The sequence below is a fragment of the Callorhinus ursinus genome, unplaced genomic scaffold (genome assembly GCF_003265705.2).
Source record: "Callorhinus ursinus isolate GAN/ISIS: 27379988/994484 unplaced genomic scaffold, GSC_fseal_2.0 scaffold6, whole genome shotgun sequence".
NCBI lineage: Eukaryota > Metazoa > Chordata > Mammalia > Carnivora > Otariidae > Callorhinus > Callorhinus ursinus.
Genome location: NW_027397068.1, coordinates 11,517,561 through 11,531,223, shown reverse-complemented (window position 1 = coordinate 11,531,223; position 13,663 = coordinate 11,517,561). Strand labels below are relative to the sequence as shown.

Below are 13,663 nucleotides of genomic sequence, written 5' to 3'. Positions count from 1 at the left end.
TAACCAGAACCCCGAATTAACTAACCTTCACATTTCCCCACCCCCACTTCACCCCCTCATGTACACCCCACCCTACCTACCGCACACATCCCACTTCCCTTTTTCAGAAATAGAGATTCAGAAAACAAGACAGCTTTGGTTTAGTAAAGATGGAGAATATACCCTGGAGGATATCTGTAGCTAATGACACTGACCTGCTGAATCATTGAGAATGGTTAAATGTTTTAAAATTAGGAAAAGAAACTGCTTTGGAAATATTTTCAACAAAAAGCATTTCCTAGCTGTCTGTCAATTAACCAGAAAATTGAAACAAACAAAAATCTTCTGGTCCTCAATTAGTCCAATTAACTGAAGTTTTATTGCACCTATTTTCATGCCCTAATTAGTAATCTAAAGCTGTTGATTTACAAAAGAGAAATATACCATTTTTATTCTTCTTGAAAAACTGTGCAGGTTTTGGCTTTTACTGCCTCTCCAGTGCCAGAGTTTAAATTTCAGATATTCTCCTTATGTTTATTATGTTTGGAAGCACTTTAAAAGTTGTGATATTAATGATATTAAGAGTAATATGGAAAATAATTTTATGAACATACATATTTAGTTCCTAGAGTCATTGGAAAACCATTGGCATAGTTTTGAAGCCAGTTCTGTTGTGTGTTTTTTTTTTCTGAAGAATGTATGATATATTTATTTGTAGCATTCAGTTTCACAGTTATGTTCTGCTCAAGGCATCATCAAAATTAATTTTCATTCTCTGCATATACCCTAATGGTACAGATAGGGGTGATATTACCAGCATGGTAATATACATTAATATGTAAATCAAAAATTTCAAATGATATTCCCTGTGAATCTCCAAATAAACTCAGCCATGCATATTATAAAGCTGCTTTATCATATGTGATTATCAGTTGTAGCACAAATAGTTTATCAACTTGTTCTAATAATTTCCAACCTATTGCTTTTAGAAATTATTTGTATGCTGTCTGGGATGTGCCTTTCATTAGCAAGGTGACAGCTCTCTCTGAGCCATGATTTAATCCAGGTGGGGGCACCACACTCTTACAAGGACACCACCCACCCTCCCCGATTAAATTGATCGTTGTGATGGCCCTAGCATCTGGAAAGTGCTCAGACCACGGATCATGATGAGGAAGAGCTGTATTTGCAAAGCTCTGGAGTGTAGCAGGATTCTTAGAGTCCTTGTAGTACTTAACTAGAAGCTGGAATCTATTGTTTCTAGTAGATTTTTCCTGTATTTCATGTCTGACTTGTCACTAGGCCAGATTATTATACTGGGTTCCATGTATTAAGTGTTTTTAATTACTAGGAAGAGCAGAATCAGAGAATAATTAATTGTTTCCTTTCATCAAAACAGAAGTAACTTTATTTTCCTGATTGTGAAAGTAATATGTTTATTGTACATAATTTATAAAATAACAGAATTAAGAATATAAATTATCTATAATCCAGCTACCTAGATAAAATCTGACTGTTAAATACTGTTGTGTATTTTTCCAGACTTTTTTCAGTTAATCAAATAATTCCAAATTTACAAGCAATACTCTGGACTGATTATATCCTACAAATTTGGTGGAGTTTAGGAATGATGACTTCAGATATCAGTTTCTATGACAGTGATCTCCTAGTTTCTTATTTTTCTCACTTCAAATTACATTAATCAACTCTTATAAGAACAGATACCTGTGTAGACATGCCATTATCTTTATCAAGTAGAAATCAGTTTTAACTGTTTTTTTTTTTTTCATTTCTGCACCTTGTCAAAAAAATGATTATTGGGGCACCTGGGTGGCTCAGTAGTTAAGCGTCTGCCTTTGGCTCAGGTCATGATCCCGGGGTCCTGGGATCGAGCCCCGCATCGGGCTCTCTGCTCGGCGGGAAGCCTGCTTCTCCCTCTCCCACTCCCCCTGCTTGTGTTCCTGCTCTTGCTGTCTCTCTCTCTCTGTCAGATAAATAAATAAAATAATATTTTAAAAAAGAAACAACTTAAAAAAATGATTATTGAGTGGCCCTGCCCTCTGGAATAATAAAAGATTTAATTATGTACAAGATGGTTTTAGTGTTAGATCAACTAATTGTGTTCTAGTTACTTAAAAATTCATATTCAGTATGCTCTACGGAATTTGCCAGAAATGGGAAACTTTGGTTAGCCAGATCCCCCTTTCCCCATCCATAATCCAAACAATATGTTCTCCAGTAGAACTTTAATTTTATACCTGATGGTAACAAAATACGATTCAAATATATCCTTCCTCTGCTCTGAATCAGAGTTTTCCTTCAACTTTGTATCCTTTATCCCCCTTCAAAGAAACTTCTCTTCACATTCTTCTGGTGTGGTGTTATAGCTCCTGGGATTGGGCTTGCTTCCCTTTGGAGAATGCTAGGACTTTGGTTCTTTGTTTTTTGTGGTTTTTTAAAGATTTTATTTATTTGACACAGAGCACAAGCAGGGGGAGAGGGAGAAGCAGGCTCCCCGCTGAGGGGGGGAGCCCGATGCCGGGCTCGATCCCAGAACCCCTGGCATCATGGCCTGAGCCGAAGGCAGACGCTCAACCACCTGAGCCACCCAGGCGCCCCGAAAATGCCAGGACTTTGGATCAGGATGAATCCTAACATGTAGCCAAGGTTAGGAAGGACTTTGAGCACTGAAAGAAAACCCTGATTTAAAAAAAAATAGGGGATTGTTAGAAGAGTCATCTGAGAAACATTGTAGGAGTGTTATCTGCAAGGCTTTTGTCAATAGAATAGGAAGTCTATGATAAGCAATTGCTAGAATAGATTTTGTTTTAAAAGATTGATCTATATTTGGCATGGGTATGACTAGGTCTTCTCCCCTGTACAAGACTGAAGTTCTTTGAAAGCAGATTCTTCTAGGTTCTTCTCTCTGCATCCCTTCACATCCTCTGTGTCCTTGTTTATAATCGGGACTCGGTATATACTGAATTAATATTTCTGTGGCTCTTGAGTGACAAATGAATGAATGTGCTCAATTCAGGTCCTACATTTTGCCTTCTTGCTACCGAAGTCAAGGGGCACTTTGATAAATATCCGTGATTGTTAAATGCCTGGGTTGGTTGGCTACAGGTGTGGGGAAGTGGTATACAGTACTTTGATCCTCCCTAGGAGAAGGAGATGCTAATGTGGATAATAAGAATTTGCTTCTTTGTCTTTAGTTTCAGTTTGACCGCCTTGCTTCACTGAGTCACAGCACTCGCTCTTCAGTGATGGGCATGCCATTTAAGCCCGAGACTGTCCCTTGAAGTGTTTATGACATTGGACCTGAATTTCCCATTACATGAACAGCCAGCATTTGTCATAAAATTTCAAGAACCCATTAAAAGTTATTTGGTTTGTAGTTGACGTTGAGATTAACTTTCTCTAACCTAAACCAGTGAAAACCAAAATGCTCCTCACCACATAAAAGTTTTGCTTTCGCTGTGTTCAGACCCCTCCCACCTCCTCAGAGCACAGTCATTTGGAGTCTAGTTTGGGGGCGGTGTGGTTGTATCTCAGTGGTGTATGACCCACTTTTTCATAACACTTAATTACCCGTGTTTTTACAGCACTAGTCAGAAGGTCTGACGATAGTGGACTATAACCCAAAAAGGGTTTTCTGATACACCTCATCAAGGCTACCCTAGTACCGTGCGTTATCGGAAGAAGGTGTTAGCTCCGCAGGGCGTGTGTTAACTACCAGAGGATGACAGAACATTTCCTCTAGTTTCTGGATAATGAGCAAGCACACAGGTAAAGAAAGATGCCTTTCTCAGAGTTGCCTCCTTTTGTGTCTTAATTATTTTGTTGAGCTGACTTTTAAATATTGATCACTACCTGCATATGTTTGCTGTTGAGGTCTGCAGAGGGCTCGGAAGAACAAGCATTTTAATTGCCGCCCTGGGACCTTAATAATTCAACTTTCCATTACAAGTCTAAAGAGATGGTAAATCAAGAGTAGACTCCCCTCTCTATCCTCTCTGTGCCCCTAGAAAATGTCCTCTTCATCACTGTGCTTTTCTCGTTTGCTCTCGAAGCGTCTGTCTGTCAGCATCAGCTGCTTGGCGCCGCAGCTGAGTTCATGCTGGGTGGCCTGCCGGCCGTGCAGTGGGGGCTGTGGACAGAGCGGACAGGGAGGGGGGTGCATAGGAGCGAAGGGGGTTGGCAAGGGGATACCGGGCCTTGGTGCGCATTGTTCCACCGCGAACTAAAAGCAGATGTAGGGCAAGTGATAGTGACCCAACTTGGGTGAAACCATTTCCGACAGTCTGCTCCGTTTTAGAAATGCTTATGCTTCTGATAATCACTTTGGTTTATTTGAAGAACTTTTAAAACGCTGTCACTGTTTCAAAACAAAATGTGGTGTAGGTATCATCTTCCTGAATGTACAGAAATGTTTGTGGGTGCATCTCTTTGCTGAAAGTTGGTTGACATGTGGCTCGCGGCAGGGTGGTGCCAGCGCCTCGCCGATCACGCTTGCCTGTGCGCTGAACGACACACCAGCATGGAGTCTTGGAAAACGCCTGTAGATAAGTCAGCGTTGTTTTCCCTGAAAGTCCTGATACAGAAAAAGAGTGAAAGTACCAACACTAACTGGAAAAAATGTCACTCATTTTAGCCTCTTTGCATCCCTTGTTAGGACAAACCCTGGGTTGGGTTTTTTTACATTTGTGAACTTGTGCGGTAGGTGGAGCAGTGTGGGTGGCCCAGAAAAAGTAGCGGTTAGAATAAGATTTTCCATTTATTGCCCTTTGTGCATGGCTAAAAATAAGATTCATACAAATCAGAATATGTAGTGCAAGCACAATCACTCTGTTAATTCTGATGACTGGCTTGCCCACATCTTTGCATCTGTCTGGTAAGTGGTGCATTGGGAAATAAATGTGACTCTGTTTAAGCAACAAGAGGTGGCCAGGTTTTTGCGTTGTTTGTCTGCATGTACTAGTTTATCAGCATTTTCCCCTTCCAAAGGGAGAAAGACACAACTCATATATAAACAAATTGTGTCGATGGAAGGTTGAAAGAAGAAGTGATAGTCTCCGAATCTTTTTTTAAAAAGTAATTGCCTTGTTTGAAATGCTCTTTTAAAACATCCATCTTTTTGACTCATTGTTAGAAAGTTGTTTCTTGAAGACGCGTAGAACAGCAAGGGAAGGATCTCTTAGCGGTGTTGCCAAGAGATTAGCCACGTCTTCTGTTTGTGGATTGATGGGGCTGGTGAGAAGTGGGGGGGACAAGGATGAGGGCATGCCTGTCCTGGAATGCCCTCCGTGGACACAGATGTGGGGGGGGGGCAGAAGTTAACCAAGTAAAAACTCCCCTTCCTCTGACTGCTGACTCTACTGCAACCACAGTAAGTGGTAACATGTCAGTTTGTGGCTAGAAGAAACACCAAAGAGAGGTGGCGTCAGCGTTCACAGGGAAACTTGTACCTTCGTGATCCTAGTGATGGTGCTGTCCCCATTCCACTGGCTGAGTGGCTGTGGCATTTCCAAAGAATGAGAATGTCTGCAAGTGTTCTGAGACTTTCAGGTTGATGTAATTTGTGAAATGAGATGAGTCAAGAGGGCAGTCATTGCAGAAGCCTCTGGAAATTGAAGACTGCAAATCACATTCCTTATTGGCTTCTCCAACTGAGGCAGACAGTAAGGAAGGCATGGTGGTTAAAGCAAGGCAAGAGCTTTGGGAGAAAGAGGACTCAGGACCAAATCTTAGCTTAGCTGTGTGCTAACTTTGATCTGTTTACCTAACCTTTCCTAAGCCTGGTTGTTTTTATTTGAAAACGGGAACAGGGATAGTACCTACCTCATAGGTTTGTTGTGGGGATTAAATGAAATAACGTATATGAAACACAAAGCCAGCACTTAATAAAATGATGGGGTTGTTACTCTTATTTGTGCCATTGCAACATAGGAATATGTTGGAGAATTTTAGGGCACTTGGGGGTTCCCCCTCTATGCTTGGCGTAAAAATTCTGGAATTAAATGGACACACAATCAGCCTCTTGTTCATTGTTTCTCAGTCAGAAAGCTACAGGTCATTTACAGAGTAGTTTGGTTCCTCATAGGTTTACCGATGCCATCTGTGGGGTATTTCTTTATTTTACCATTCAACCAGCACAATGTAAGCCTTTCTTTCCTTTTAAGATTAGAACTGTGTTGAGCATATTCAGTTATTTTTACCTTCTCGCTATGTTTTTTATTTAAACATGGATATTTCAGTTCTAACATCTGTGCATGTTAATTGTAGTACCTGCTGATATACATTCTGAAAGAGAGAGCATTAGTGGTGTAATCAAGTACAATTTTAAATATTTCAGGTGGGAATGGGCAAAACTTCAGGAGCAATTAGTTTCTGTGGTGGTATAATTCCCTACAGAAAATATTGCATCTGTTACAATTCTGGTTACTAGTCAATCCTAGAGATGACCAGATACTGACAGGCAGAAAACAATTACTTTTGCTTCTTTTACTTTTTATTATTTTTTAAAAATTATTTACTGTTTAATGTAGTGTATTCCTGCCCTTCTAAGAGTCATTCTGCCCACCAAATTTTTCCATTTAAAAAAAGTAAACATATGGACACCTGGGTGGTGCAGTTGATGAAGTGTCTGCCTTTGGCTCAGGGTCCTGGGATTGAGTCCCACATCAGGTTCCTAGCTGAGCGGAGCCTGCTTCTCCCTCTCCCTCTGCCTGCCGCTCTGCCCACTTGTGCTCTTGCTCTCTCTCTCTGACAAATAAGTAAATAAAATCTTTAAAAAAAAGTAAATATAAGGGTGCCTGTGTGGCTCAGTTGTTTAAGTGTCTGACTCTTGATCTCAGCTCAAATCTTGACTTCAAGGTTGTGATTCAAGCCCTGCATTGGGCTCCACGCTGGGCATGGAGCCTACTTAAAAAAAAAAAAAAAGTGGATATATTTTATATTTCATAATAAGGTCATAATTGCATAGGCATCACTTAGTTTCTTTGGTTAACCTTTAGTATTAGATGCTAAGAGTTCACATCAGACTCTTCTTTCAACCTCCTCCATGACCTTCCCGGGATACAGTTTTTTCATTTATCAAATTAAAAAAGAAATTATGACTACACCTTGACTTTCCCTCACCTGGGACCTGACAAGAAGTGATAAATGAGGATCAATAAGCTAAGGAATTAAAATATGGAAGTGATAGAAAACAGTGATGGCTTGGTTTTATCAATTGATGTATTTTGCTAGTTGGTTTTTGGTTGTTTTTTTTTTTTAATTTCTCTCCAGTTTTTTTTTTTATGGTCTGTCCAACTCACTGACAGATACAACTTCTAACTTGTCATTTATATATCAACATCATCATTGGGTTTTCTGGGTTTTTAATGTTAGTACCCAACAGGCTGGGGTGAAGATGTTTCTCAGATCAGCTTTGCCAGTAAGATCTGTCTTTCATTAGAATGGTGCCCAGGTTCTTACAGTGTATCCAGACAGTGCTGCTTATTAAATTTTTTTCTGTTGAATGAAATGGAAGAATGCTTTTTATTCATTTATTTATTTATTTTAGTTTTTGATGTATAGTGTTCCATGATTCATTGTTTGCATGTAACACCCAGTGCTCCATGCAGTACGTGCCCTCCTTAATACCCATCACCGGCCTAACCCATCCCCCCACCCCCCTGCCTTCTAGAACCCTCAGTTTGTTTCTCGGAGTCCATAGTCTCTCATGGTTCGGAAGAATGCTTTTTAGAGCAAATCGTTTGAGGTAACTAACAAAGTTCTTGGCATTGCAGATATAGCTTTAGTCCCCTCCATGAACACATACACTCCCCATTATCTCTGCCTGCCTTATCGTATTTTGCCATAGACTGAAGTTTCTATAAAAACCATAGGCAAAAGAAGGTGATGAATGAGGCTGTGGCTGTGATTTCCTCCCACACCTTCATAAGGAATGACAGAGACTCTGAAATCCATCCCATTGATATACCGTGTGCTTCTTCCTGGATAACAGCCAGTTTTAACCTATCCTTCATGTGCAATTTGAGGGTACTGGCTGGGCTGAGCTCATTATTCCTTTGGTTGAATAATGTAAAGCATTTGCAATGGAGATTTACTCTAATGATGTATTTTAAGTGCATGTCCGCATTGCTGGTTTAATGCACTCAGTCATGGAATGCTTTAGAGTTTATTGCTAATGGATGAATCCTCGGGAAAATCGGAATTTTCAATAAGATTGACATTTGGAGTGAGAAATATAAATCTAATGAGAGCATTTTAACCAAGGTTTGTAATTAGGGCGGAATGGAGTAGATTTGTACGCGCACACTACAGAAGGGCACAGCAGAAGGTGAAATTGCATGCTCTGCTATGAATGAGGGATGAAGGCTGATGTATCAGTGTCAGGCCACGACACTATGGAGTATAAATGACACTGTCACCAAGTGCTGCACAGGGTCCCCGGGGAATTCCACTCCAGTAAATTACTTTACTGACAACATTGTATCGGAATGAGAGGAGGGAGGAAAAAGCTGTCAGCACCAAGTGGAAGGTATTACAGTCCAACTGGCTGCAGGGATGGAAGTCACTGGTTTCCCTTCTACCTGGATATTTGGTATTCTCCTTTGTTAGTTAGTCCACAGAAGTTACAAATGCGTACCTGTAAAAGCACATCATGTCCACTTGGGGTCTAGGTTATGTGGTCAATCGCAAGGGAATAAACGTAAGTTGATTTGTATTAATTGGTTAGTGTTGGAATGTCTTTCTTGTTGTTTGTAGCTGAGTGTATTAGATGTTCAGTATAAGCTTGCCCTTATTTTCTTTTCTGTTAGTGAGGATTCCACATACATTATTAGGATGCGATCATCATTCTCTCTGTAACATTGTTTCCTTTCAAACCCTGCTTTAATAAGAACATATGTTTCTTTAATCCTCTCCTGACACTGTTTCCTCTCAGCACCTTCCCTCCCTAAGGGAAACAAATTGAACTGGCGCATAGCATTTCGTTTTGTGAAAGAACTCACAGTTAAGAACAGTTGATTCCTGGAGTGCAATTTGTGTAGAAAAACGATTTTTTTTCCCTTCTATTTTCTTTTATCCCCCTGCAGTGAAGTGAGACCACCTCTTTTTTGGTCCATCTGTCAGACTATCTCTAGGGAAATATTAGGAGAAGAGACTAAGAGCATTGATTGTCCTGCTGCCTTCTGAGTCATTGAAGATGCGCTAGTCACCTTTGTCTGGTTTGACCTCCAATGTCAGTTCTTGAAAAAGCCAATTCTAAGTGCTCTGGAATTAACATGGTCACTTCTGAACGGAAAGTAAGTGTCTTCTTCGCGGATAGAGAGTTTGAAACAACATCCTTTCTGGCTTTCTTAAATATGTTGTACATTGTCCTTAGGGAAATAAACCTGATAAGCATCTCTGATAATTTGTTAACAGGAAGAACACATAGTATTCTGCAGAATGTCTCCGTAAGGCATCCAGATGGCAGGTTTTAAGCAACCTTTCTGAAACAGGACACAAATAGGCAACAGTGGCAATAATAATAATATCTTGGATTTGACTTTTATTCTTTCTAAAATATACTCTATCCATATCATCTGTATGCTTTAGTCTTTATTTTATAGCTATACTTACAGTCTTATTTTATTCATCCAAAGCATAAAACTTAGTAAAACCAAGATACTTGGAAAACTAGTTTTGAGGGTGGATAGGAAAAACCTAGGTTAACAATAAGATAGTTGATATTTCTGTTTTATGTAAGGTACCATCACCTTAAAAAAATCTTGGTTGGTGGGGGCACCTGGGTAGCTCAGTTGGTTAAGTGTCTGACTCTTGATTTCAGCTCGGGTCTTGATCTCAGGGTCATGGGTTTGGGCTCCTCGTTGAGCCCAACACGGAGCCACTTAAAAAAATGTTAGTTGATGGTTCTAAAATAATAACTCACTGTGAATAACATGATATAAAATGTCTTAGTGCCATGTGCCATCCTCAGCATACAGACTGTGCTTATAGACTTTGCTTTATTTACTAAAGCTGCACAAAAGTCTAGGACTCTTTGCTGTATGGGAAATGAGAGTCTCTCCCTAAATAAACTCACCAGAATTTTTTCCTTTTTTCTTAAGTTTATTTTGATGGCAGTATGTGCTTTATATCTTATTTTCTCTTTATCCGTGACATCAGTTGGGAAATCACAAGTGTTTTGTTGTTTGCCACAATAGTACACATGCAATATATTTCTTTGTCCTGGCCTCTTGATGCAGCGTGCTATCAAACTACATCTTTGGGTTTTTCTGAATTGAACCCGATGGAAGAAATTTAACAGCATCTAGAATGGAACTGGCTTAGACGCTCCTCCGTTCTGTAGAGGTTCCTTGTCCCTCCTACCCATGTCTGACTGTATTCTCTTCTTTTTCTTACATTAAAATCGGAAAGGGAGAAAGGGGATGCTCCTTAGGAGATACAGGTCTGTGGAGAATTGTGAGTATTCATTCGGAAGCTATTCTTGGTTCCGAGAAAATAATGAACTTGAGCTTTGAGTCTTGCTGAATCTCCCATTAACAATCCTACCATCCTCACCACCTCCCCGAAGACGACTGATATTTTTCCTGATACTCTGAATGGAGTGTCTTCCAAGTGAAACACATCTTGGAAGGAATTGGCTCTGGCTGCCCAGCAGGCCCACCTCTTTAATAGTTTATTGGATGGTTCTCAATTGTCCTTTTAAGTGCTTCTATTTTACATTACCTTGAAGCCTGCTCTGTAGAAGAAACTTTTCTGTAGACCTTGATTTACTCATCAGAAGTCAACCCATTAACATTAGCACTTCACTTAAGTTATCATTATGGTGTTTCCAAATGACAACTGCTGCCACACCGCCGTGTTCCCCTGAGTTCCCAGTGCTGCAGAAAAAGAGACTTTTGTTCTGACTTGATGAGGAAAAAAATGCAAACAACAACACCAGCTCCACCACCAGAGATCCTATAAAGACATGTTCAAATGAACAATAAGGTCGTTTGTTCACATATGACATAAGGATATAAGAATTTAAACAATCAGACCCCTTGTGAAATGTGGCAAAATATGCACCACAAACGTTGTGAAGTTCTCTGTCTCATGGAAGGCAGTTTTTACATGGGCTTCAAGAAACCCATTAATGTATAAACCACTCTTTAAAAAAAGAAACGAAAATCACCTGTCTCGCTACAACATTAAGGCAATTTCTGTTCTAAGTAAAGCTAAAATGCATTCATTTATATAAAGTACATGCACTATATTTTGTAAAAAAAAAAAAAAATACAGTATTCTATTAGGAAATGCAGTGCCTCTTCCCTCCTTCACCTGAAATGGGAAATCCATCATTTTGTCAAGACCCTTCTTCCTTTGAATAATATTTATTTCCTCAAAATGAAAAAAAATTCCTTTAAATCACTTAGATTCTAGATGAAGTTTTAAGGCTTGATAACAGTTCTCTAAATCCTCTGACACTGGTGAAGCCTGACGAGGGAATAAGCCTGCTTTAAAGGGAAATTTTAATTGAATTTACTTTTATTTGAACCCTATCCTTCTTCGCTTTGAGCCTTAAAGGAAGGTTTGGTATATTTGCAAACCCCAACAGGGCGATGGCAGGAAAATGCAGAGATCTCCTTATCAGCTTGGATCGGGGTCTCTTGACCGTAGCTCAGAATTGTTCCTATTTTGATGATTCTGATATTTAAAATGTGACCTTCCAGGATAAGGAAGCAGGGAGGAGCATGATTTCACTGGCCAAAGGTGCTCCACTGAGCTGGCTTACTATTATTATACTGTAAAGACTTTCAAGTATTTGCAGATGGATATATATACAGCATCCTTGCAAAATCCTCTTAATTGAAGAAATGTTTCATCTCTATCTCTGTTGACAGAAAAGATTGCCTACTGATAATTACTTTGCTTAAGTGTCTGAAATATGCCAGGAATGAGAGCATTCTGTGTTAGGTCATCTTTAATTATGCATGTACCACCTGTCAGCTCTAAATCAGCACCAGATTAGATCCTCATGGAGTCAGTACCAGGAGGGTTGGGGGGAAGCTGAGGTGATCTCTTTTAGAAATAACAAAAATAGATAGTAGTAAACACGGCTTATAACCTACAGATTTTTTTTTTTAGGGAACCTCATCTTCATTGTTCTGGACCGGGAATAAGCTATTGGTACATCTGAGAAATTTTTGAAAGCTTGCCCAAGCTACCTCAAGTAAAGATAAATCACTGCGAGAGAAGATGGTAGTCCCATCTGTTGCATTTCCTTTTTGCTCCTTCTCGTCATTGTAAATGAGCCAGGGAAAAGCTCAGAAACATTTTTTATAAGCTATGTGAGGACAGGAAATATGTTAACGATGTTAGATTTCATACATTTCAGGGGTTTTTTTCAGTAGTTGGTTGGCTTTTTTTAGAAGGACAAATGTGGGTTGGAAATAATGCTTGTTACCCTCTGTCAGCTTTTGATAGTTTTATTCTCACTTTTCTGGGTTGTTTGGGACTTTCTGGTGGGATGTTTAGGGTTCTTTATGAAGGGTTCTGTTCTCTCTTCTATCCTTTGATATTTTGGATTTGTGAGAGGTGTTTCTCTTTGTTCACCTGTCAGAGGTTTCAGGGAAGCCTTGAGTTGCTGTGCACTTTTCAGAGGAGGGGGTTGGATGACCGAGAGGCTGCAGGCAGAGAAGGAACAAGCAGAAGGAAATAACAGGTGGATGAGTTACCACATCTTGAGTTTCTTGAATTCCCCTGCCAAGGTGAGGTTCGTAGCCTGTCTGCTTTCCAGTCTGAGAAAACAGTCTTGGTAAGAGTTTATGAATAATAACCTTAGAAACAAGAATTTAGAGATCCTTAAATGCCTTATTTCAAGCCTTGCTGTCTAGAGGCATTGAAGAGAACAATAGGTCTGCTGATAAAGGGGCAAAACCTCTGACTCCTGTGAAGTCCTTCCCGAGTGCTGTGATCTACCTCAGCCCTCTGAAGGAACCTTGGCCACTTTTGAATACTTGAGGCACCATTTGCTTTTCAACCCTAATCACACAGTCCACTGAAATGGAAGTACGGCCTCTGAAAAGAAGACCAGGGTCAAAATACTTATAACCGTAACATTGCCAGTGCTTTGGCTATTTAATGCTCACTTAATACTTGCAGTACACTGGTGTTCTGTGAAGAATGTTAAACGCCACACAGGAGATACTTATTAAAATAGGAGAATTTGGTTTATTCCAGGCCTTCCTTGACAGAAAAGAACATCAGAGAAGGAAGCGAAGCCAGAGGAAAACTGAAGAAAAGAATCGAAGAGAGGAGACATGGGGAGGTGGGGTAGGGGAGCAGTCCTGCCATGTTCTCTCATGCCAGCTCATATTTGCAGAATCTCTCCCATCTACCTGGAAAGCTCCTCCACTCTCTCCACCTGGTTGACTCTTGCTTTGAGTTGTTCAAGCATCATCTCCAAGAGCTTTCTTTGCTTCTTTCAGGCTGAATTAGCTGCCCGTCTTCTGGGATCCCACAGCACAGTGCCTGCCTTCTTCACGGCACTTATCATGCCTTACTGCAATCGCTTGTTTATTTCTCTTTCTCCCCAACACAGTGTTTGCTGAAAAAGCTAACATTATCCTAATTGTGACAGTAGTAGTCACATGTCCAGTGAAAGAGTAGTAATGATTTCATTGGA

At 40.0% G+C, this 13,663-nt stretch overlaps 1 protein-coding gene across 7 annotated transcripts in view; it reads left to right on the top strand.

Moving 5' to 3' along the window:
* BACH2 (BTB domain and CNC homolog 2) overlaps positions 1-13,663 on the top strand; it is a 361,400-nt gene that overhangs the window by 215,493 nt on the left and 132,244 nt on the right. Inside the window, exon 1 of one of the 7 annotated variants that reach the window (XM_025862711.2) lies at positions 3,523-3,768. The exons of the other annotated variants lie outside the window; for them this stretch is intronic. The gene's annotated coding sequence lies outside the window, so the exon portion shown is untranslated. Of the gene's footprint in view, positions 1-3,522; positions 3,769-13,663 lie in introns of those variants that run through there. 7 annotated transcript variants of the gene reach the window in all.